At 40.2% G+C, this 25,292-nt stretch overlaps 1 protein-coding gene across 1 annotated transcript in view; it reads left to right on the top strand.

Annotated features, from left to right (window-relative positions):
* The first annotated feature begins 9,139 nt into the window (after nucleotides 1–9,139).
* The window catches only part of TMOD3 (tropomodulin 3), an 80,145-nt gene continuing 63,992 nt past the window's right edge, over nucleotides 9,140–25,292 (top strand). The window contains exon 1 of the mRNA XM_058737715.1: nucleotides 9,140–9,323. The gene's annotated coding sequence lies outside the window, so the exon portion shown is untranslated. The remainder of the gene's footprint in view (nucleotides 9,324–25,292) is intronic.

Below are 25,292 nucleotides of genomic sequence, written 5' to 3'. Positions count from 1 at the left end.
GACTGATTTAATCTGGCTAATTTTTAGACATGTTCTCATATTAAATGAGTCCATTTGCAGAAAGGACTATAAAGTGTCTTTATTATGAAGAAGATAAGAAATAGATAAACAATGAGAAGTAGCCAGAGGGAGAAAGGAGAACTCATTATTAAAAGAAATATGCACACATTTGGCTAAACAGTTGAAATTTGTTAGAATAAATGGGAGCAGGAATATAGATAATCCCAATGGGTTCATTGTTTTACCTTGAATTTTTTATATTAACTTTGGGTTTAGTTTTTTTCAGCTATGCTGGGATTGATAACACAAAACACTAAAAATAACAAAGTTATACTGTAAAGGTTTGCCCTGGAAAAACAAGAAAACCCTTTTCCTGCCCTCCTTCTGAACTCTACCCTCTTTGACGCATAGAGGAAAAGTCCAAGGAGAAGCACAGAAGACCTATGTCTAATTTCTGTATTTGCTGTTCCACACCTTCTCGTGCACAAGGAAGTATAGTAATTATTTTGTATAAAGGATTCCTTCATGCTGTGGGGCTGTAATGAATAGGAGTTACAAGTATGCACTTTGAAGTCAGACTTGACTAGTTCAAATCTCACGTCTGTGAGTTGTGTGAATTTCTGCAAATCTCCTACCTCAGTTTCTTCACCTGTAAAATAGGAATCATAATCATACTTGACAGTAGTAACAGTGGTACTGTTGTAGGATTAATGTGTAAAACACTTAGGACAGTGCCTGACATATAGAAGGCACGTAGGTATTACTATGCTAAATTGTAACTTAAATAAATACCCACGGATATTAATGCCAACAAAGTGGTCCATTTTATGCTGACAATGTCAGGAATTTAAGCAGGAATACATCTTACTTTTTTGTGTGTTTCTACTGTCCATTCCTTCTGGCAAACAGGCCCTCCCTCAGCACTCCAGTAATTGAATATAAACAAGATAGAGCTGACTCAGGAGTTACTCCTGACATGCCCTCTCATTTAGCTCTGCTCTTTGTGATTTCCTTGATGTTTCAACTTGTTTGTACCTGCTTTGCTTTTTGGGTGCCTTCCTTTGCATTTGGCAGTCTGGCTTCTGAAGCAACTCCTTGACTTTTGGGTCTGTTTTGTGCTGGACTTGACTCTGTTCTAGACCTCCCTCTCTCGGTTTGATTATTCAGCCTTACCCACCCCCCAGCCCCCCAAGGCTATGAGAAATGGTGCCTCATGCCTCCTCTACCCCAGTATTTACCCATACCCTAGTCCCACCAGCCAGGGGACATGACCAGATGCCCACAGCCTCCCACAAGTGTCCCACATGTCACAGGACCTCAGTAGGAATTAGATATATGTGAGTTTGAACGTGATTGGGCTCTGTGTGGATCCCAACCAAAATAAGGAGATGATATAGGAAAATTAGGCAGTTTCATGACTCAAAATATATGTGTGTGAGGGTGGAGTTCTCCAAATTGTAGACCACTGAACTTACCAAAATTTTAGAAAATTATGTCATCTGCTTTAGTGGGTTTTGAGCACTTAGAAGTGAAACAGTGGTCTATAAAATGAAGCACAGATTCATTTAGAGTAAATGATAGGAAATCATGAGAGTCCAGGAAAAAGAACACACTATATTTTTCAGCAAGACATTTGACAAAGTCTCACAACATCCTTGAGAAATGTGGGTTGCATAACAGTGCAATTAAATAGTTAAAAATGACTGGTTTAAACAATCTTTTTTTGACTCTTGATGATAAATGCTGATGAGTGGAAGAATTTCAACCAGAAGGGCTTAGTAGGCACCACAGGGCTCTTTCCTTGACGTGTTTTGATCAGCAGTTTAACAGTAATTTGGATATAATACTGATAGAATACCCACCGAGTCTCAACCAATGGGGCACTGGGAGGGACAAGGAATACTTTGAGAGGTTCAGAAATATCTGACAAGCCAGTATAAGCCTGTATGAAATCAAGTAAAATATAATACAAGTACCAGTATAGTTGTCTACCTTTAAGACAGAAAAAATAAACTGCAAAGGATAGAATGGGAAAAATATGACTTAACTGCCATCTGTGTGGATAAAGATTTGGGGATTTACTAAAAGCTTAACTGTGAATAAGAAGTAGAATGTCCTGCCTAAAAAGCTAAGTCTATCTTAAGTCACATTAAACAAAGAATCTTGGTATTTGGTCCCAAATCTCCTATTTGTCCTGGGCTTTGTGCCTCAACTTTTGGAATATCTACTTCAATATTATTTCCATCCTCCTTGAACTTTAGCATGGTAAGTGTTTATGCGTTTATAAGGGTTGTTCTTCTTATATCTAATCAGTCAACAGTGTCACTGATATAAACAAAATATGTATTTATATTTGCTATTATTATATGAATATTCATTTCCAGAAACAGACAGGTGTTCTAGATATAATATAGGTGAAAAATCTCTATATTATTTATTTGTTGAAATTCTATCAAAGTATAAGTGTATACTAATTCATGGATAAATAAAATGTATAATAATTGCTGATTGTGAAAGGTTTATTTTATGTTCAAAACTAAGTTAAAAATCAATTCAAAATTATTAAAAATTTATTAAGAACTTTCACATAGGTAGGGTAGGGGCACCTGGGTGACTCGGTTGAGTGTCCAACTTCCGCTCAACTCCTAATCTCATGGTTCCTGAGTTCCAGCCTCACATCCGGCTCTCTGCTGTCAGCCTGTCAGCACAGAGCCTGCTTTGGATCCTCTGTCCCCCTGTCTCTGCCCCTCCCCTGCTTGTGCTCTCCCAAAATAAATAAATATTATTAAAAAAATTTTTTTAAAGAAATTTCAAGTAGGTAAATAAACAGAAATTAGTTGACAATAACTACAAATATAAAGAGAGAATGCATTAGCTAGATAACTTAGGAAGAACAGCATATTTTTTTTAGTCAACAAATGTTTATAAAAATTTAAATAATACAGGGGCATGTGGGTGGCTCAGTCAGTTACGCGTCCAACTTCAGCTCAGGTCATGATCTCATGGTTCATGGATTGGAGCCCCGCATCAGGCTCTGTGCTGACAACTCAGAGCCTGGAGGCTGCTTCAGATTCTGTGTCTCCCTCTCTCTCTGCCCCTTCCCTGCTCATGCTCTCTCTCTCTCAAAAATAAACATTAAAAGAACTTTTTAAAAAATAATATAAGAATAAGTAGAAGTTACATCATATCATAAGTGTTCTTTGTAGAAGTGTTTGGTATAACTTGCATTTATAATTTAAAACCAGAATTTAGTTCTTATTTAATTCCTTTTAGGGCCTGGATCTTCTTTATCCTCTTAAATCAGCTGAATTTGACTCTACAGTGTCTGTAGGAGTCTAACAGCTGACAGTACTGGGAAAAAATTGTTCCTATACTACAATGTTAAACTTTACAATTTTAGAACTGACATTTTAGGTAATAATATTAAAATAATAATTTAACTTTTGGCATAAAATTTGAGATTTATTTGTGTATTCTAGAAGTTTATTCTTTGATACTGATATTTGTCAGCAACCTTGGCTTCAACTGAAAATTTCAGTTCTCAGTTCTTTGGTATTTGGCTGAAGTATGTATTCAGTGCATCCCAGTGAAGGCATAATAGGGTATGAAAATAGGAGAAACAGCAATATTAATTCCAGATGGCATTAGGGAAGTTTGAGTGATAAAGAGGCATTTGAGAGGACAATGAAACATGAGGAGGCTTCTCACAGACGGAGGTGGGTGATAGTTAAGGACATTTCAAGCTGAAGAGTTTGTTTGAATCCTTTCTATGAAATTGTATGTCCCAACCATGGTGTTTGTCTTCTCTGATTCCTACCTCCCACTTTAACCAACTCCAAGCTCCCAGAATGAAATCCTTACCTTTTACTTTCAAGTTTATTTGTAAACATATGAATATTTACATTTTAGCTTAAGATTTCTCATCTCTCCTATGAAATACATATTTAAAAAAAATACTTAAGTGTATCAAGGAAACTATTTCCTAAAGGAGCCCTTTGATAACAAGAGAATTGCTGCTGACATTGATTTGCATATGCTGATTCAGCGTGACATGCTTTATGAGTTATTCTGGCTGGAAGTTTAAAGAAAACAGTAATTAGGGCTTATACTACATTAAGTAGAGTTACAGTGTCATTTTATCAATCATGTTTACTCTGACCAAACCCTGAAAACTAATAGGAACCATATTCTGTCCTTTATTCAGATATTTTACCTAACAGTCTCAGATTTGTTCTCTGCAGTATGCTGACCTTACTGTTTTCCATTATGCAGAGTTGGATTAACTGTGGGGGAGGGGTGCCACACTACTCCCATTTCTATTGCCTTGCACTGAATGGACCCTGTAGCAGTCCACTCTGGCTAAGTCAGTCTCCAGTGGCAAGCAAACCTAAATGTCAGTTTACTTCTTGTCACATTACATGTCAGTACCTGTGTTTGGCCGAGACACTGATCTATGTAACTTCTCATTCTACGACCCTGGCAGAAGGATCAGCCTCTGTTTGGGACATGTCATTCTCTTGGTGGAGAGAAAGAGGAAGCATGCTAATGGGAAACACCAGTGACTCTTGAAGTTTCCACTCAGAGCTGTCCCGTTGTCTCTTCCATTCACATTTCATTGGCCAAAACAAGGTCCGTCCATGTTTGTAAACTTTGGGATTACGATATGACAACATCTGTATGAAGAAAGACGGAAAAACACGTTACTAGATCATAGCCAAGCCTGACAATGTCTACAGGGAGGCACTGCACGTCACATAGCAGTGGGTACGGCTGTTCTGTCCTTTAGAGGAGAGCAAATATTTGGCAACAATATTTCAGTCCACCACAGACCTTCAGTGGGTTTATCTTTTCACTTACTTATGTCAATCTAATTTTCAGGTTTTTCCTTTTTTTTTTTTTTCCTCTTTAAGAATTGTGTCTCTCTAACTTGTAAGCTACTAATGGCAACCCATAAAGTATAGTCTTAGCTCTGCCTCCATTTCAGGATGAACTTTACTATGTCTTGTCCTATGGAGCCAACTCTCTCAAAGCTGGTGTTTATACCTGCATCACGTCACTGGCCGGCACTTAGAGGCAAACCCTCTTGTTCTGTGTCCCAAAATGAGAAGAGGAGGGGGAGGGAAGGATTCAATATTCATTTTTTTTTTTACAAATATTTATTGAATGTCTATTGAATGTGCCGTGTCATACACTGTTGGAGATGTTAAGGATACAGGAGTAAACAGCACAAAGTCCTCCAGGAGCTCATACGAAGTATACAAGCAGGATGATATCAGGAATGAGAAGTGCTATGAAGACAGTAAGGAAAGGGGAGAAAGGCAAGGTAAGGTGATCAGAGGAGGCCTTTCAGAGGTGAACCTTGAGTACAACCTTCATAAAAATGAGGGCATGAGCCATGGGTATTTGGGAGGAAAAGTATCCTCCTGTGTAGTGCAAAGAAAGACCCTGAGGTGGGAATATACTTGGCAGGATGGACAAACCTCAGGGAATGGATTGTAGCAAAAGTGGAAGCAGCTAGAAAGGTTCAATTTTTCACAGTTTTATTCAATATTAGGTTATTGTTCTCAACACCTTTGGTCCCACGTGTAGTATTTAGTACACATGGGTTTAGGAGATTCATGTCTGTAAACCTTGTGGTTATAATACATTAATATTTGTCTGAAGAATGGAGCAAACCCCAGCACCAAATCACATTATTTTAGAAAAAGCAACTAAAATAGTATTTAGATATTTGTTAGGAAAACTTTAAAATGAATAGCTAGCAGGGCACCTGGGTGGCTTGGTTGAGCCTCGACTCTTGATTTCAGCTCAGGTCATGATCTCACAGTCATGAGCTTGAGCCCCTTATTGGGCTCTGGGCTGAGCGTGGAATCTGCTTACGACTCCTTCTCTCTTGGGGCACCTGGATGACTAAGTCACTTAAGCATCTGACTTCTGCTCAGGTCCTGATCTCATCACAGTCTGTGAGTTCGAGCCCCGCGTCCGGCTGTGCCGACAGCTCTAAGCCAGGAGACTGCTTCGGATTCTGTGTGTGTGTGTGTGTCTGCCCCTTCCTTGCTCGCATTCTGTCTCCTTCTCTAAAAAATAACATTAAAAAAAAAAAAAAGATTCATTCTCTCTCCATCCCTCCCTGCTCCCCACTCATGCTCATGCTCTCTGTCTCTCAAAAATAAATAATTAAATGGAACGAATAGCTAGTTAAAAGAGAAAATACATTGAATACATTGACACCCCATATTACAAGATCAGTAAGAGAATGTGTTGTAGATTAAGTCAGTCAGACACCGAATTAAAAGCCCTTTCTGCCTTAAAAAAAAGAAAAAAAAGTAAAAGAAGCCATATTGCAGGCGAAACTCTTTTTTGTTTTAAGTTTATTTATTTACTTTGAGAGAGAGTGCCAGAGAGCACAAGCAGGGGAGGGACAGAGAGAAGGAGAGACAGAATTTCAAGCAGGCCCCACGCCATCAGTGCAGAGCCCAACGTGGGGCCCAGCTTGGGCCGAAATCATGAACCGTGAGATCATGACCTGAGCCAAGATCAAGAGTCGGATGTTTACCCGACTGATCCGCCTAGGCGTCCCATGAGAAAAAGCCTTCTTAAAACAAACCATATCTGGATGGCTGTAGCCCTCTGTTTTGCTTGTTCAGGAATTCCGTTTTGTCACTTTCCCCAGGAGCAATGCCCCAGAGGTGTTGCAGGAATTCTCAAGACTTGATGGCAAGTCAAAATACCTATATGTTAATTTATAATGACATATAGAACTATCAAATGGATCCAGATCAAATAAGTCACCTCATCCAGTAAGAGTACAATCTCCTTGGACTGTTAGAGAATTTTATTCATATACCATGGACATGGTCACAGATCACCTTACTTTAAAGAAGTTGATGAGAATCACTCTTGGCCTTTTGGCTAAGATGAAGCGTAAAGAATTTGATGAGATTTAGGAGACACATCAGTCTGATCAACAATGGAAAGCATGCTAGAATTTGAGTCAGAATATCTGTGCTTCATTTCTTTCTTTTTTTTTTTTCTTTTATAATTTATTGTCAAGTTAGCTAACATACAGTGTATACAGTGTGCTCTTGGCTTCAGGAGTAGATTCCTGTGATTCATCATTTACATACAACACCCAGTGCTCATCCCAACAAGTGCCCTCCTTAATGCCCATCACCTATTTTCCCCTCCCCCCTTCCCCCACCCCATCAACCCTCAGTTTGTTCTCTGATTCTAAGAGCCTCTTATGATTTGCCTTCCTCTATGTTTGTAACTATTTTTTTCTCTTTCCCTTCCCCCATGGTCTTAAGTTTCTTAAATTCCACGAGAGTGAAAACATATGATATCTGTCTTTCCCTGACATATTTCACTTAGCATAATACCCTCCAGTTCCATCCATGTTGTTGCAAATGGCAAGATTTCATTCTTTTTCACTGCTGGGTAGTATTCCATTGTATATATGCATACTACATCTTCTTTATCCATTCATCACTTGATGGACATCTGGGCTCTTTCCATAATTTGGCTATTGTTGATATCTGTGCTTTATTTCTGGCTCTCCAATTGTTGCTTGTGTGCTCTTGTGAAAATTACTTAACTCTTCTGAGTCTTAGTTTTCTCATCTGTAGAAATGGAGTATACACATATATTCTTCGTAGAGTTATCTTGAGGATTGGATGAAATATTAGTGCTGCTACAGTGTTTGGTGTGGATTAAGTACACAAGAAATGTATTAGTTGAATTTGAATTCTGTAGGAAGTTGCTCTCAGAAAGCTGTTATCTCCAAGAATATTTGAGAAGTCGATAAACACTAAGATGCTATAGAGAATACGATGCAATGGCCACAAGGTGTAATGTTGATGGTCCTCTAAGAGTATTCGCAATTTAGGAGGTTTGTTTTTTTTTTCTTAAAAACTCCAAATCATCAGTGATCTTCATTTCAGGGATTAATGTGTACTATTGTACAAAATTCCAGGGTGTTTACCTGGGTGCTTCCTGCTCTCAAGGGCAGAAGTAAATGACAGGAAAGGTTTAACCATTAGTTGGTTTCCACAATAGGTTTGCCTGGAATGTACCTCAAGCAGGCACTTCATCCTCTTCCTGGCTACTTTTTTTTTTTACGTTTATTTTTGTTTTGAGAGAGAGATAGAGAGCAAGCAGGGAGGAGTAGAGAGAGGGAGACAGAATCCCAAGCAGGCTCCACACTATCAGTGCAGAGCCTGATGTGGGCTCAAACTCACAAACCATGAGATCATGACCTGAGCAGAAACCAAGTCAGACGCTTAACCAACTGAGCACTGAGCCAGTGCCCCTGGCTGCATTCTTGAAAGAAGGCATATCAAAACTAAGCATTACTCCTGGGAATGGTTTAGTCATGAAGAGCAGGCCAGAAAAACTACCAATGAGTGACTAAGGGAATGAATGGAAGGCCATTGCCGTTCTCTCTCCACAGAGCCCTGCATAAAAGACAGTCATTTCCTAACACACAGAACTGTCTTCTGAGGTATTGCTACTCTCTTCGTCTTCCCCTCCAGGCTACCTATCCGCCCCAGCACCCTCCTTTGAGCAGCACTTGCTTTTTTTCTCCCACTTCTATTAGCTGAGCTTCACCATCTGGTGTAGAGCTTGAGGCTGATATGGGAAGATAGGTTGGAGCCAAAACTGCTTGGGAATATTGGGGCTATAGCTGCGACATCATCCCTGGTTGTATGCTTAAGGAAATTACTAGGGTCACAACGCCCTTGAGATGACATGTGCTTGGTTTATGCTCCTCTCTTCCTTCGCCTTTGTTTACTTTTCTATCAGTTTTTCATGATGAGTTTATAAGGGCTCCATGTCGCGTGCTGGCATTAGCAAGCAAGGGTAAAATATAAGCCCTGCCTCATGTGCCTCTTTAGTCAAAGCAAAGTGGAACTCTATACCAAGGAGACTCTAGTTGCTGTTTATAGCTCCCAGAGGGTCAAGGGGAGATATTTCCACTAGTGAAGATTGTTGTCCCCGGCTGGACGAAGACTTGCTATCTGCAGCCACTTCCAACGTCCTGCAGATTGTAAAAACCGGGATCAGCGCTGAGCGTCGCTCTCCTCGCTCGAACTACAGCTCCCAGGATGCCCCGCGACCGGGGAGTGCGCACGCGCGTCTGTAGCGGAGGGGGAAACTGGCCGCACGGACAGAGCCGTCGGATTGGGGCAGCAGCCGGCGAGTGGATCCGGCAACTCCCAAGAAGCAGACGCAGGCGGGCCGGCGGGTGCCGGGTGCTGGAAAACGAAGGGCAGGCTTTCCCCGCGGGTCTGTGAAGGTCAGCAGCTCCAGCGGGTGCCAGTCAGGTACGCTCGGCCCGGTGCTTTCCAGGAAGTCCGTCTGCAGGCGCAGACAGGGAGTCTCACCGGCCATGGTGGCTGAGGAGGGAGAGGTTTCTGTCTTCCAGACGCCAGCCCTGGCCTCCTTACCTCCTGGTCTCTCCGGGAGCGGGGAGGGGTTGGGTGCTGTTTGGGGGGCGAACGGGCCCGGTCTGGGGCCGTGGGGCACGCTGGGCGTCGTCCGGAGGCGCGTTAACCCCCGGCTGCTGATGAATCACTCGGGGGCCCAGCCTTCTCGGGTTCGGGGCCGGCCCCTTCCCCTCCCGCCGGAGCCCGCGCCTGTCGAAGCTGTGCGAGCTCGCCGTGCGTACTCGCCCCTTCCACTCCACCCAGGCGTAGCTGGGGGGACGATCCTCGTAAAAGGGTGTTCTCACCCAGACTCCTGCAAAGGCTTCTGCTAGTTGAAAGTTAGAAAGAAAGAAAAAAAAAACCTTAGGTCACACCCTTGGGGGGGGGGGGGCGGGCACTAAAATCTGGCTGGTCTTGCATTCATCGGTTTTGATCTATCTCCTTTGCCTTAAAATAAATTCCTGGCTCCTGCGCAGCACAGCTGGATCCGGCTGTGAAGTTTGTGTGTTGATGTGTTTTGAGGACGTGACTGGGTCGTTGTATTTTTGCTTATGAGGTTGGTGTCTTTCCTGTGCAAGCCTTCAATCTAATTACAAACAAATGGGAAACAGCCATTTTTTTTTTTTTAATGTTTTAGTTAAGAATTTCATTTCCAACTTGCCGTTGGCTTCTCTTAAAACCAAAAGTCGTCTGGTAATGAACACTGCAGTAAAATTTATCCCAGGAGGTCATACTTGAACAGGAAATAAGCCTGTGGAGATTTAAGTTAGTTATGTGCAGTCTCCCTTGGGTTGTAACATTTTCATGCAGCTCATGTTTCTTTCTCTGAGAATCCTTCAGATTAGTTTTTTGGCAGATTAGGTTGATTAATTAATTGGCCTGTCAAAAAAATATATCGGGCTTCGAAAAATAGTTTTGTCTGGCCTCATTTACTTTTGCTAGTCTCTTCCTCCTAGTCTTTGGCACATTTTACCCTATCACTTCTTTCAGAGTCCACAGTGCTTTTATTATAATATTTAAAATCCCCTTTCCAACTCATTTCTAGCGAAGAAACAAAAAGATAATTGAAAGGTAAGATCCAGTATATTCTAAATCTTTTAGCCTGCTTGCTCTCCAGCCACTCAGGATTCCTAGTTTGCTCTTTATTTTACTTTTTTAAGTAATCTCTGCACCTCACTTGGGGCTCAAACTCACTACCCGGAGGTCAAGAATTGCATGCTGTACCTACTGAGCCAGCCAGGTGTCTGGAGTTTGCTCAACTTTAAAATGAGGTTATGGGACCAGGTGACCCCAAGATTATTCTAGCCCTAAATGTCTCTGATTTTTAGAATTCATTTATTCTCTTCATTCAGGAAGTATTGGCCACATTTGTCATTCCAAGCCCTGTGGTAGGCCTGAAGGAACAAAAATGATTTCCTTAGGATGTTACTGTCCCAGTGCTCAATTTCTTTTTTATTTTTTATTATTTTTATTTTAAATTTATTTATTTTTGAGAGAGAGAGTGTGAGCTGGGGAGGGGCAAAGAGAGGGGGACAGAGGATTGGAAGCTGGCTCTGTGCTGACAGCAGAGAGCCCGATGCAGCTCTGAGTCACAAACCATAAGATCATGACCTGAAGTCTGATGCCTAACCTACTGAGCCACCCAGATGCCCTCTTTTTTTTTTTTTTTTTAATATTTTTTTATGTAATCTCTACACCCAACATGGGCCCAAACTTACAATCCCAAGATAAAGAGTTGCATAATCTTCCAAATGATCCAGCCAGGCGCCCCTCAGTTTCTTTTAATCATATTTTTTGACTAATTTAAAAGTTTTGTGGTATACCCTCCAGGCCAAATTATTTTGCAATTAAAAACTTCACCCAAAGTTAAATACATACATAAAGTTAAATACGTGCAGGTCACATCCCATTACAATGATTGGTTTTCACTCTATTCAGAGACTTTTCAAGTCTCAGCTACTGGTCCATTTAAATAAAGCGTAGGTTCCCTACAACAGAAAGGACTTGTAGGGTGTAGGGTGGTGCTCTCAGACTTTAATATGCATAAATGACCTGGGATCTTGTAGGTTTGAAGGGGGTCCCTGCATGTCACATAAGGAATGCTGTAGTCTCTCACACTGTATATATTTATTTATTAATGTTTTTTTTTTTAATTTTTTTTTTCAACATTTTTTATTTATTTTTGGGACAGAGGGAGACAGAGCATGAATGGGGGAGGGGCAGAGAGAGAGGGAGACACAGAATCGGAAACAGGCTCCAGGCTCCGAGCCATCAGCCCAGAGCCTGACGCGGGGCTCGAACTCACGGACCGCGGGATCGTGACCTGGCTGAAGTCGGACGCTTAACCGACTGCGCCACCCAGGCGCCCCTATTTATTTATTAATGTTTTATTCTTGAAAGAGAGGGCGTGAGTGGGAGAGGGGCAGAGAGAGAGGGAGGGAGAGAACAGAGGACTGAAAGCGGGCTCTGCGCCCACAGCAGCAAGCTCGATGTGGGGCTTGAAATCACCAACTGTGAGATCGTGAACGGAGCCAGAGTTGGACACTCAACTGACTGAGCTACCCAGGTGCCCCTCTCACACTTTAAATATCAAGAATGGGACGTTTTTAAGGATGGGACGTTTTATGACTGGTGCTGATTACTGTGATACTAGATACATAGCAAAGGCTTTTCTCAGTTCTCAAAAATTTTTAAAATAATCCTCTTCATTCTAACAGAAATAATTGCCTTCACAAGTTTTTTCTATTCTTCTTTTTTCCTCCTCTCTTCTTCTTTTCTCTTTGCTGTGTACTTTGAGCTTTTTTTCCCCCTCTCATCCTCATCCATCCTCAGCTGTTTTCATTCCCATTAATTCAGTATTTCACTAATTCAACAAATACGTGTTTTGCCCCATCCTGTACAGGGCGCTGTCGTAGGCTTCTGGTGAATACAGACATATAAGACCTGGGTTTTGTCTGGGAGCTTACTCTCTCTGATACTGGGCACGTGTACTTGTTTATAGTTCAGAGCACTGTATGAGCCCTGTGTAGCGAATAAAAGCCTGCAGTGGGTGTTAAGGAGAGAGCTTTTACAGTTGTGGGGATGGGGAACAAATGAAATCACCTTTTTTTCAACTCACCTCCCATCACTGTCCCTAGGCTATAGTCTCTGTACTATTTGGTTGTGTGACAAATCTACATAGAATACAGTAAGATTTTGTAAATGTATTTATTTGGATTCTGGGGTGAGCTGGCTATATGAAAATCATTTAGAGCAATATCAAGGGAGTGAGAGGCAATAAGGGACACAAATACACCTGGAAAGAGACCAAAAGAGGGAGGGGAAAAGATGAAGAAAAAGAGACCAAGGAGGACCTAGTAAAACAATAGGAGAAAATGGTTCTGTGGCTTTTCAAGTGTCAGTCCGATGTACTAATGTACTAGCTCTTGTTATTTAGGCTCTGTTATCTTTTAAAGATCAAATTAGCTGGGAAACTATTCATCAAGCTTTTCAATTGCTCTTAAATTTAAATATGTGTGGACTCTGTCTTGATTAAAATAGTTGAGGGCAATAGTTGAGGCTGTCATAATGGCTAAAGCACTGTTCTGTCAGTGACTTTCCTTGAAGACATTTGATTTACATGTCTCACTTATACTCATTTTAAAAAAAATTTGAGGGGTGTCTGGGTGGCTGAGTTGGTTGAGCATCTGAGTCATGATCTCATGGTTCATGGATTCAAGCCCCGCATCAGGCTGTGTGCTGACATCTCAGAGCCTGGAGCCTCCTTCAGATTCTGTGTCTGCCTCCCTCTCTGCCCCTCCCCTGTTCATGCTTTGTCTCTCTCTCTCAAAAATAAATAAAAATATTAAAATTTATATATATATATATATATATATATATATATATATATATATATAAAAGTATTTTATTCTTTTAAGTAATCTCTACACCCAACGTGGGTCCTGAACCCACAACCCCTGAGATCAAGAGTCGCAGGCTCCACTGCCAGCCAGCTGCCCCATTTATTCTCATTTTTATCTCAGATTCACACAACTATAAGATCTTATTGAGAGGAAAATGCTATAGAAAACAGAAAAGTCTGCTCGACGTCTAACAGCCCATTAGGTACATATTGAAATTGTGAAGAACCAAACTCGATTTGCTATTTATGAAAGATGAAACATGAACATGTATACTATATGTATCTGCCTGTATGTGTCTGTAATCCGTTGTTATTGGCAGTAATAGAGATGTGAATAATCCAGAGTGGCAAATAATTGAAAATGTATGTGTCTATTCTGTCGTATTCTAGAATTTTATTTGAAACAAAATCATTAGCTTTTATCTTGAAGCAGAGTGCTACTTTGTATTTTTATTGAGGTGTAATTAACATTCAGTAAAATGCTGAACATTCGTATGTTTCTGTCCAGTTCAAGGAGTTCTAAAGTTTTATACACTGTAACTTCAGCCAAAATAAGATAGAAAACATTTTCATCACTATAGAAAGTTTCCTCATGATCCTTTCCAGTTTCCCTCACCTACCCTCCTCCAGTGGAGGCAACCACTTTTGATTGTATTTCTGACGCCATAGATTTGTTTTGCTTAGTCTTGGACTTGACATAAATGGTCATACAGTATATGCTTTTTGTGTGTGTCTAGCTTCTTTAATGTAATATATTGCTTTTTTGTTTTTTTGAGAGGGGACTTGGGAGAGAGCGAGTGAATAGGGGACAGGGGAGGGGGAGAGAGAAAGAGGGATACAGAGAATCTCAAGCAGGCTCCGCACTGGCTGCACAGAGCCAGAGCCAGACATGGGGCTCCATCTCATGAACCGTAAGACCGTGACCTGAGCCAAGATCAAGCTCAACCAACTGAACCACCCAGACGCCCCTGTAATAGAATGTTTTTGAGATTCATCTTTGTTGTGTATATCGGTGGTTGGTTCTTTTTTATTGAAGACTAGTATTCCATTGTATGAATACACCCTAATTTCTTTATCTGTTCTGTTCTTGATGGATGGTTGGGGTTTTTTTCCAGGATTGGGTTATTAGAAATAAAGTTGTTATGAATATTTCCTTTATAAGTCTCTTATGGATAGATGTTTCCATTTCTTTTGATAAACACCTGAGAGAGGAATTACTGAGTCATAGGGTAGCTGTATGTTGAACTTTATTTAAAAACCACCACACAGTTGTCCAAGGTGGTTTGTATATGACTTCCAGTTTTTTCACATTTTTTATGTTGCCTAATTTTAATGCTGTCACCCTTTTTTGTTTTACCACACTAGAAGCTGTAAAATGGCACCTCAGTATGGTTTTAATTTGTATTTTTTTTGATGATTTAAAATATTGAATGCTTTACTGTGTAGCAATTGGTTTTACTTCTCTTGTGAAGTATCAGTTAAAGTTTTTGCCTATTTTTTTTCCAATGGATGGTTCATCTTTTTTATTGCTGTTTGTAGGAGTTATTTATATATTCTAAAAATTTTTTTAATGTTTATTTACTTTTGAGACAGAGAGAGACAGAGCATGAACAGGGGAGGGTCAGAGAGAAGGAGACACAGAATATGAAGCAGGCTTCAGGTTCCGAGCTGTCAGCACAGAGCCTGATGAGGGGCTTGAACTCATGGACCATGAGATCATGACCTGAGCTGAAGTCGGATGCTTAACCAACTGAGCCACCCAGGCGCCCCCATAGGAGTTCTTTATATATTCTGAGTATAAGCCCTTTGTTAGATATATATTTTTTACCCAGTCTGTGCCTTTTCTGTTTATTTTCTTGATGATGATGTGATAAGCAGAAATTTTTACTTTTTATAAAATTTTTACCATTTTATCAGTTTTTAATTTTATGGTTAGTGTTTTTTGTGCCTAGCTCCAGGGTTGCAGAGATATTCTCAGTTTTCTTCTAAAAGCATTCTTGTTCTAGATTTTACATCTAGGTCTGTGATCTGTCACAGATTAATTTTTGTGTCAAGATGGGAGGTAGGGGGGCGCCTGGGTGGCTTGGTCGGTTAAGCGTCCGACTTCGGCTCGGGTCATGATCTCACAGTCTGTGAGTTCGAGCCCCGCATCGGGCTCTGTGCTGACCGCTCAGAGCCTGGAGCCTGTTTCGGATTCTGTGTCTCCCTCTCTCTCTGCCCCTCCCCTGTTCATGCTCTGTCTCTCTCTGTCTCAAAAATAAAAAAATGTTAAAAAAATTAAAAAAAAAAAAAAGATGGGAGGTAGGGGTTTAGGTTCATTTTCCCTCTGTACAGGTATCTAGTTGTTCTAGCAATGTAGGTTTAAAAATTTTTTTTCCTTTCTCCGTTAGATCAGCTTGGTATCTTAACTGAAAATTAATAGAGCTACTTTGTATTTTGGTTGTGCTTTTATTTTTAGTTTCTTAAGCATGGGCCCTGTATCTTTAAACACAAAAGGAAAATACAAAAAAAGACTTTTATGCACCTCTTTGAGACTGTAGCTACATTGAGATTGATCCAGGGCTGGTTACCATATATTTTCTGATGGAGGAACGTTAATAATGAATTTGAATTTGAAATGGCTTTCCTGCAGTTGAAGTAATGGATGCAGTGTTAGTTTCAGTATTGCTTGTACCCTATCCATAAGCCAGGCTGTTGGGGGGGGGGGGGGGGCGAAGGGGGGGGCGGGGAAGGAAGGAGATTCAAGCTCAGAGAGATCATCTAGGACTCTATTAGAGCAAGCTGTAGAGACCTTAATATTTTCTTGTTTATTGATTGGTCAAAATAGATGTAAATATATATAATCCACGTGTTTTAGTTTCCATCTTTCTACTACACTACTCCAGTCCTTCGTGACAAACAGTTCCTGAATGTGTCCTGGAATAATTTCTAAGGAGACAGGTTGGTTATTGTTTCTACCAGATTTTATTGACTGGTAACACAAAGCAGTATTATTTTTTTTATTCTTTAATGCTTATTTTTTGAGAGAGAGAGACAGAGTGCGAGTAGGGGAGGAGCAGAGAGAGGTGGAGACACAGAATCTGAAGCAAGCTCCAGGCTCTGAGCTGTCAGCACCGAGCCCCATGTGGGGCTCAAAACTCACCAGTGGTGTGATAATGACCTGAGCCGAAGTCGGACGGTTAACCAACTGAGACACCCAGGTGCCCCGAAAGCAGTATTATTATTATTTTTCTTATTTTTTATTTTTGAAAGCAGTATTATTTTTTAAAGACATCACCTCAACTGTATTACTCCAGTGTAACTGTTTTAATTTTTCCTCATTTCCTTCCAGGTTTTGTTCATCCATTTACGTATTTTTATATGGTTGTAATCATAGTGTATCTGTTCTTTTCTGTTCAGACATTGAGTGATAATCAGTAAACACTTTGCCACATGTGTGTCATCCTTGTTAGTAAAGACACAGCTGGAGACAGAGACTATACCAGTTGGGAAACTTAGCAGTGGGGAATCTTGAACCCAAGCTTAAGTAAAATAGAAGCAAAGTTAAGATTTTCAAAGACATGTTACCCCTCTATGGAAATATAGGACAACTCTGGTTTCCTTATTTTCTCTCTTTAATATGTTACAGCTTTATTGAAATTCACATCCCACATAAGTCACTCATTGCAAGAGTACCGGTCAGTGAATTTTAGTATATTCACAGAGTTGAGCAATCATCGCCACAATCCATTTTAGAACATTTTCATCACACCAAAAAGAAACCCCCTACCCATTAGCAGTTGCTACCCGCTTTCCCCAGTCCCCACCAAACTAGGCAACCATTAATCTGTTTTCTGTCTGTATGGATTTGCCTATTCTGGATAGTTCATAACAATGAAATCATACAGTATAGTCTTTTGTGACTGATTTCTTTTGCCTTTATACTCTTAATAATTTGAGAATATTGAAATACGGACAAGCAAGTTTCCTTCACAGATGTGCACGCTTTTTGACCTGTAAAGGTATACACTCCCTCAGGTACATATGCTCAAACACCTACACCTACTCATTAAAAAACACAAACACACCAAGACAAACATACAGACTAAGGTAACTGATAGAGATAACCCTTTCCAAATAAACAGTTTCATATCAGAACATATCTAAGCACTAATACCACTACAAGTACATCTAGGTGAACACAGTTCCTGAAGTGTGTGAGAGAAGACGGTTGAAAACGTGGCAAGCTGGGAGAAAATGAGGGCTCACACAAGACAAGAGACATGAGAATGTGATGGCAAGTTGAATTTATTTAACGTGTACAAAAGCAACAGTCTGACATTTATTTAATATGTATAGAGTCATACAAGTAAGAGTCTTGGAGCTCCTTAGTCTATTGCATAGCAGTCCCTTTGAGCAGGATGTTATTAATTGTAATTATAAGGTAAAGGATTTCCATATGGAAAACTATAACGAACAGAATATTTTGGTTCTCTGGGTGTGGTGTTACCATTTTAATGAGTCATTAAGGAATATTTCTTTGATATGCATACAGTGAAAAGAGATGAGTCCCCTCAAATGTATACATTATAAGTCTGGCATCTATTCAGGCAGCTCTTACCCTGGAGCAGGCATGGCACAATTTGAAATAATAACCCCAAGATTTATTTTTGGTCTTGGTGGGTAATTATTAACCCAAGTTAGTATTCTTAAAGAATTCTTTTGTTTCCTTGTTTGTTTCCTCTTTAATATAGCCACTGGGGTATTATACCTGCTTAGTGGGAGAGTGGGAGTAGGTGGGGGTGGGATGGCAGTGGGGCAGAATGCTTAATTAGATTAGGAAATGTAAATAAATATGTGATTATTTGACAGTCAGGCACCCATTTTCACCTCGGCAAGGCCTTGTTAGTTATCAGCACACCCTTTACACCTGCCTTTCCTTTGCCATTTTGTTTGAGCCCCCATTATTACTCCTTATCAAACCATCTCTAACTTTCCTGAGACATCAGACTGCATTCCCGGGTGAACTCCTGGGTATAGTTTGCTCTCCAGAGTGTAGTACTCATCCCTGCATTCAGCCCCTTAGCATTCCCCCTGCCATATCCTCTTCTCCCCCCCCCCCCCCCCCCCCGCAACTGCCAAAACCTTAGCTCTGGTGTATATTTCCTTTTGAGTAGGATACCAGGGAAGGCTCTTCAAAGAAATGTTGTTTGAACTGGTCCCTGAAAGATGCGAAAGGATTTGAACACGAGAAAAGGGGAGAAAGGTATTTCAGGTGTAATGAACATTGTGATCTGAGGGTTGGAGGCAGAAAAGCATGGAACTGTACTTCTTTCACCAGAAAACAGGGTGTGTGAAGATCACTCCTTCCCCTTTACTTTTCTTCCACTCCTTTCCCTGGCTCCCTTCTCATTCCTCCCCCACCCCCAGCATGTACTTTGATCTCTTTGCTTAGTATATACTTCTCTTCTATCTAGCTAAATCTATCCTTCCCTGACCACCCACAGTGATCTCTGAACTTCCCTAGTACTAATTACCAGTCCCATTCTTTTGTCAGTTAATTTTATATTGCTCTGATTTAAAAAAAAAAAAAAAAAAAAAAAGCTTTGTGTGCATGTCTCATTTTCAAATAGAGTGTGTTAGTCAAGATTCTTAGGTCTCAGGGAACACAACTCACTTAAAGCTAGCCTTTCACAAGGTATGGTGGCAGGGCTGGGAGTTGTAGTGGATTGTTATTGTAAGACAACCAAGCTCCCTTATAGCTAGCTGGGTTCTCAGCTGGAACCCAGAGCAGGCCCTTGGAAAGCCCCTGTGCTCCCTCCTCTGTCTGCAGTGTACATGGATTCTCCTCAGCCTCGTTCCGTGCCTGTGCTCCATTATAGGACATTGATTTGGATTTTTATGAATACTTTGCATTACAATATTACCTATCTTTTTTTTTTTTTTTTTTTGTAAGTAATCTCTACACCCAATGTAGGGCTCAAACTCATGACCCTGAGATTAAGGGTCTCACACTCTTCCAACTGAGCCAGCCAGGCGCCCCATAATATTACCTCTCTTGATTACTGAGTTTTTTGGCACTCTTAAATCTTGCACCTGAGGCAAGTGCTCTTCTCTGTCGCCCTAGCCCCAGTCTGTTGCATCCTCTCCTTTATGGGCTGGCTTTCTCTGCTTTCAAGGCTCGTGCTTACCCCTTAGCTTCAGCTTAAATGTGGCTTAAACTCACTATGATGCTGCTCCTAGACTGATGACATGTGATCTCTCAGTTTAGATTTTGTTTCTTAGCTTTCCATATTCCTGGTGAAGAATTGGATTTGATCTTCCCTACTTGGGCTTTCCTACTTGATCTTTCCTACTTGTACCAAATATCTGGGAGAGAGGAGGCATTGATGGTTGCTTAGGCTGTATACTAAACAGGGCCTAGGGTAAAGGTTGTCCCACACAAGGGGGCTTAGGTTTGGACATCCTCGAATGTGCTTGCTTTGGTACCTGAGATCAGAGGGAAGTGAGTATGCCTTAACTTTTTTGTACCTGCTCTGCATCTAGCAGATTAACAGCTGAAAGGTGCCTGTGTCTCTTATTTAGTACCCGTTTATTGCTATGATTCTCTGACCATTTGACCATTAGGATTAACTTTGGGCATAACAGACTAATCAGAACAATATTTTTAATGTTTAAAATAAATTACTGAAATGTGTTTTATCATCATTTGGATGGTTTCTAATTTTAGAACAAATTAACTATTTTTTAAACATTTTTGAAACTTATTTTCTGGTTCAGAAAGAAAGGGAAAATAGAATGTTGATAATCAATTGAGCAAAAAGTGATAATCAGCCTTTGTTGACTGACCACTGGCCCAAATAGGGTATGGTTAAATCAGTTACTCTCATCATTGATTTCAAAGCTTACTGATCCCCCCCCTTATTTTATTATACATTTATTATCTATTATGTTGCAGGCCCAATGATGGTCTGATAATATAAAAATAAGTGCCTGTCTTCAAAGTACTCATAGCCTGTAAAGGAAACAGATATGACATAGCTGATAATAGTATGGTGAGATAAATTTTGGTAGAAGTGGGGCAAGGTGGTGACTTAGCACCTCCGTTCTACTGTTGTCTTTGTGTATATCTATCTTTCACATTTTTTTTTTTTTAGTTTATGTATTGATTTTGAGAGAGAGCATGCATGCTTGAGCAGGGGAGGGGCAGAGAGAGAGGGACAGAGAGAATCCCAAGCAGGCTACATGCTCCGCTCAGAGCCCTGGCCCGATCGATCTCATGAGCAGGCTTGATCTCACGATGATGAGATCATGACTTGAGCAGAGTTAATGAATGACCTGAGCAGAAATCAAGAGTTGGATGCTTACCCGACTAAGCCACCCAGGCGCCCCCATCTCTCACTTTTTTATATTCTCTTTTTTAGTCTTTTTCTCTCTCATCCAGTCTCTGCAATCAACTGTATTGTATGGATCACAGCATAGTAATATCTCATATACCTAGTATGAACTATGAAGTATTTCTTAAAAATGAACTTTGAGAATAATTAATAATGACTTTATTAGTTAACAGCAAACCCTTGCTCTATGTCAAGAACTGTTCTAAGTGATTTATATGTATCCATTTAATGAATCAATATATCAGCCTCATGAGATAGGTACTGTTACTATTTTTGTTTTGCATATGAGAAAACAGAGGGACAAAAGATAGTTGACTCTATTGTCCAAGGTTATAAACTGACATCTTTGTAGGAAGGTTGAAATATTTTTTTAATTTATTTTTTGAAAATTTGTAATGTAGAGAGAGAAGGGGAGAGAGAGAGAGCACACATGCACATGTGTGCGTGCAAGTGGGGGAAAGGCAGAGAGAGAGGGAGACACAGAATCTGAAGCAGGCTCCAGGCTCTGAGCTGTCACCACAGAGCCTGACCAGGGGCTTGAACCCAGGAACCACAAGATTATGACCTGAGCTGAAGTCGGAGGCTTAACCCACTGAACCACCCACACACCCATTAAATCTATTTTAAATGTCATTGTTTAAAAGTTTATTTATCTTGAGAGAGAGTGAGTGTGATCAGGGGAGGGAGAGAGAGAATCCCAGGCAGGCCCGCTACTGTCAACATGGAGCCCAATGCAGACCTCTGTCCCATGAACCCTGAGATCATGCCCTTAGCCAAAATCAAGATTCAGAAGCTTAACTGACTAGGCCACCCAGGTGCCCCTAAGTGTCATTTTTTGTAAAAAGTGTTATAAAGTTTTTTCTTTCTTTCTTTCTTCCTTTCTTTCTTTTTCTTTCTTTCTTTCTTTCTTTCTTTCTTTCTTTCTTTCTTTCTTTCTTTCTTTCTTTCTTTCTTTCTTTCTTTTCTTTCTTTCTTTCTTTCTTTCTTTCTTTTTCTTTCTTGCTTTCTCTCTCTCCCCCTCCCTACCTCTCTCCCTCTTTTCTTTCTTTCTTTCTTTCTTTCTTTCTTTCTTTCTTTCTTTCTTTCTTTCTTTCTTTCTTTCTTTCTTTCTTTCTTTCTTATCATGATAAGTGTACTGTTTAATCCCCACCATCCATTTCAGCCACCCACCACCCCTCTGGTAACCATCTGTTCCCACCAACATCTTAGAATTTGTATTCTCCACCTGGGAGGTTTCATTGCTGCAAATGGCAAGATTTCATTCTTTTTTATGGTTGAATAATATTCCATTGTGTATATATACCACATCTTTAACCTTTCATCTATTGATGGATACTTGGGCTGCTTCCATAGTTTGGCTATTGTAAATAATGCTGCAATAAACATAGAGGTGCATGTATCCCTTTGAATTAGTATGTTTGTATTCTTTGGGTAAATACCCAAATTCCTGGATCATAAGGTAGTTCTATTTGTAACTTTTTGAAGGACCTCTGTACTGTTTTCCACCGTGGCTGTACCAGTTTGCATTCCTACCAACATTGCACAAGGAATCCTTTTTCTTCACATCCTCTCCAACACTCTTGTCTTTTTGATTCTAGCCATTCTGACAGGGGTGAGGTGATACCTCATTGTAGTTTTGATTTGCATTTCCCTGATGAGGAGTGATGTTGAGCATCTTTTCATGTGTCTGTTGGCCATCTGTGTGTCCTCTTTGAAGAAATGTTTGTTCATATCTTCTGCCCATTTTTATTTGGATTATTTGTTTTTTGAGTGTTGTATGAATTCTTTTTATATTTTGGATACTAACCCTTTATCATATATATGTTTTGCAAATCTCTTTCATTCTGTAGGTTGCCTTTTAGTTTTGTTGATTGTTTCCTTTGCTGTGCAGGAGCTTTTCATTTTGATAGAGTCTCAATGGTTTATTTTTACTTTTATTTCCCTTGCCTCTGGAGACATATCTGGAAAAATGTTGCTATGGCCAGTGTCAGAGAAATTACTGACTGTGCTCTCCCCAAGGACTTTTATGGTTTCAGGTCTCACATTTAGGTCTTTAGTCCATTTTGAGTTTATTTTTGTGTATGTGAAAGAAAGTCCACTTTCATTCTTTCGCATGTAGCTGTCCAGTTTTCCTAGCACCGTTTGTTGATGACTATCTTAAATGGAGTCCTTCAAATTTAACCAAAATCATTTGGAGGATATAGAATTTATTTTTTAAATGTTTATTTATTTTTGAGAGGGAGAGAGAGAGTGAGCACAAGCAGGGGAGGGGCAGAAAGAGAGGGAGACACAAGATCTGAGGCAGGCTCCATGCTCCCAGCTGTCAGCACAGAGCTGGACAGCTCGAACTCATGAACTGTGAGATCATGCCTTGAGCCGAAGTCTGGGGCTTAACCTACTGAGCCACCCAGGCGCCCCATGGAAGTTAGAATTCATTGTATGCATTTGGTATTATTCTGTCCTATTGACTTGCCTTCTGAGGTTGTTGACTTTTATAGGCTGTTGGTAATTGCATTAAATAGTTTCACACTTTTGTGTTTTATAGTTTGGCCTTCCCTTTTGCGTCCACCTGTGGCTTCTTGTTGACAATTACTGTCACTTCAGTAATTTGCTTCTGTTAATGTGTAGTGTGTTGTAACATAAAAGTAAAACCATGGTAGAAAGTGTTTTATAGAGGCAGTGTGATACAGTGTAAAAAGCATGGGTGTTAGGGTCATGTTTAAATCTCACATCCACTGTTGAGAAAGAAGTTATACATCCTGGGGCAGGCTCTTTATTGTCTCAGCCTCCGTTTCTTCATTTATGAAATGGGGATAGTAATAGTTTGCAGAGTTTTTATGAGGATATGTATATGGCAAAGTACCTGGCATATAATAGGTATGCAAGTGAAGTTGATTCTTCCCCCCCCCCCCCACTACCCCCATTATATTGGAATATGGCATATGGCCTCCTCGTTAATATGAGAAACTCAGGTAAATGAAAGAAATGTGTTAAGATGTAAGATAAAGACAGTCTTATTCTCTCACTTAAAAATATTATTTTTTCAGTTGGTATGATAAGTGTTAATTTGAGAAAAATTATCCTCAACTTTCGTTTTGGGTCCTCTCAGCAACATCCTCTTCTTCCCTGCATTAAATTGCCTTTACTTCTATGTGACTCTCTCAATTTCCCTTGTTTGCTCTTAAAGGAAAACTTTCCATCAGCCCCTTTTAAAAGAACCTGTTCCAGGGCAAACCTTATGACCCTGAGGGCAGTAAACCAGGCTTCTTGGCCAATAGCAATAATTTCTAAAACTTCCCTTCTTTCATCAGTTCTGCTTTTTTCAGCTATCATCAGTCTTAAAATATTAGTTTTTCATTTCATCCCCACTCTCTTCCATTTCTCCTTTCCCAGCAACTGTTCCCACTAGTTGCATGGTCCTCATTATTTCAGTAGTTTTATGTGGTTTAGTTTTTATTATATGTATTTTTCAAAGGTTGTCTTTTTGTAGTTTTAATTATGTATAGGGAACTCTCTTATCTTAATATCATGAAAAATTTTGGGGCGCCTGGGTGGCGCAGTCGGTTAAGCGTCCGGCTTCAGCCAGGTCACGATCTCGCGGTCCGTGAGTTCGAGCCCCGCGTCAGGCTCTGGGCTGATGGCTCGGAGCCTGGAGCCTGTTTCCGATTCTGTGTCTCCCTCTCTCTCTGCCCCTCCCCCGTTCATGCTCTGTCTCTCTCTGTCCCAAAAATAAAAAAAAATAAAAAAAAAAATATCATGAAAAATTTCAGTTTTTTGTACCAGAGGTTTTTTTGCCTTCTGTCTTGAAACCCCAGTAAAAACCTGTAATATTATGTGGATGCTTCACCACATACAAATACTCCAGGTCAAGTCACCAAATTTGTTTTAAACAATTTTATTGAGGCTTAATTAATATGCCATAAAATTCATCCATTTTAAGTGTACAATTCAGTAATACCAAATGACTTTTCCTATCAAAAACTCTTCAGTGCTATCTTTGGTCTAGAAGATGATAGTTGCCCTTTTCCCGTTTTGTTCCCAAGATCACTTATGTGGGATGTGTGGCTGTTGTTCCTGGTTGCCATGCGGTTACTTACAAGTATCCATCTGTTGGTTATTGCTTCGATTATTCATTCTGAATAATATAGTAACTTGTTAAGATCGAGGTTATCTACACTTGGGACTCAAGGTCAAGGTTGAGGGGGTAGTGCCATTTTCTTGAAGAATGTTTCCTTTTTGCCTATTGACTGGTGTAAGTTGCTCTCAATGTTCTTCACCTGAAGATAATTATACCCTCACTCCAGGGCCTACAATCCCCTTGAATGGTTCTGTAGGCTTCATCTTCCCCTTGAGACATCAAGACACATTATGCATATTGTAGGCATGTGCCTTTTAAACCATTGTAACTGCTTTCCATGTTAGTCTGAAAATTAATTTAATTGCTGTAGCAGAGCTTAGTATGACCCTAGTCTCCTGAAATTAATTAGAGTAAAACTGGTAGTATCTTTAAGAGTCACAAGTGTGCTGTTTCTGTGAAGGTGTATGAAATGTCTTCACCATTATAGGTGTGAGACGTAGTCTAGAGGAGCG

This window comes from Neofelis nebulosa, chromosome 7 (assembly GCF_028018385.1).
Source record: "Neofelis nebulosa isolate mNeoNeb1 chromosome 7, mNeoNeb1.pri, whole genome shotgun sequence".
Classification (NCBI taxonomy): Eukaryota; Metazoa; Chordata; class Mammalia; order Carnivora; family Felidae; genus Neofelis; species Neofelis nebulosa.
Note: the sequence above shows the minus strand (reverse complement) of the source record. Positions and strands in the feature narration are given on the sequence as shown.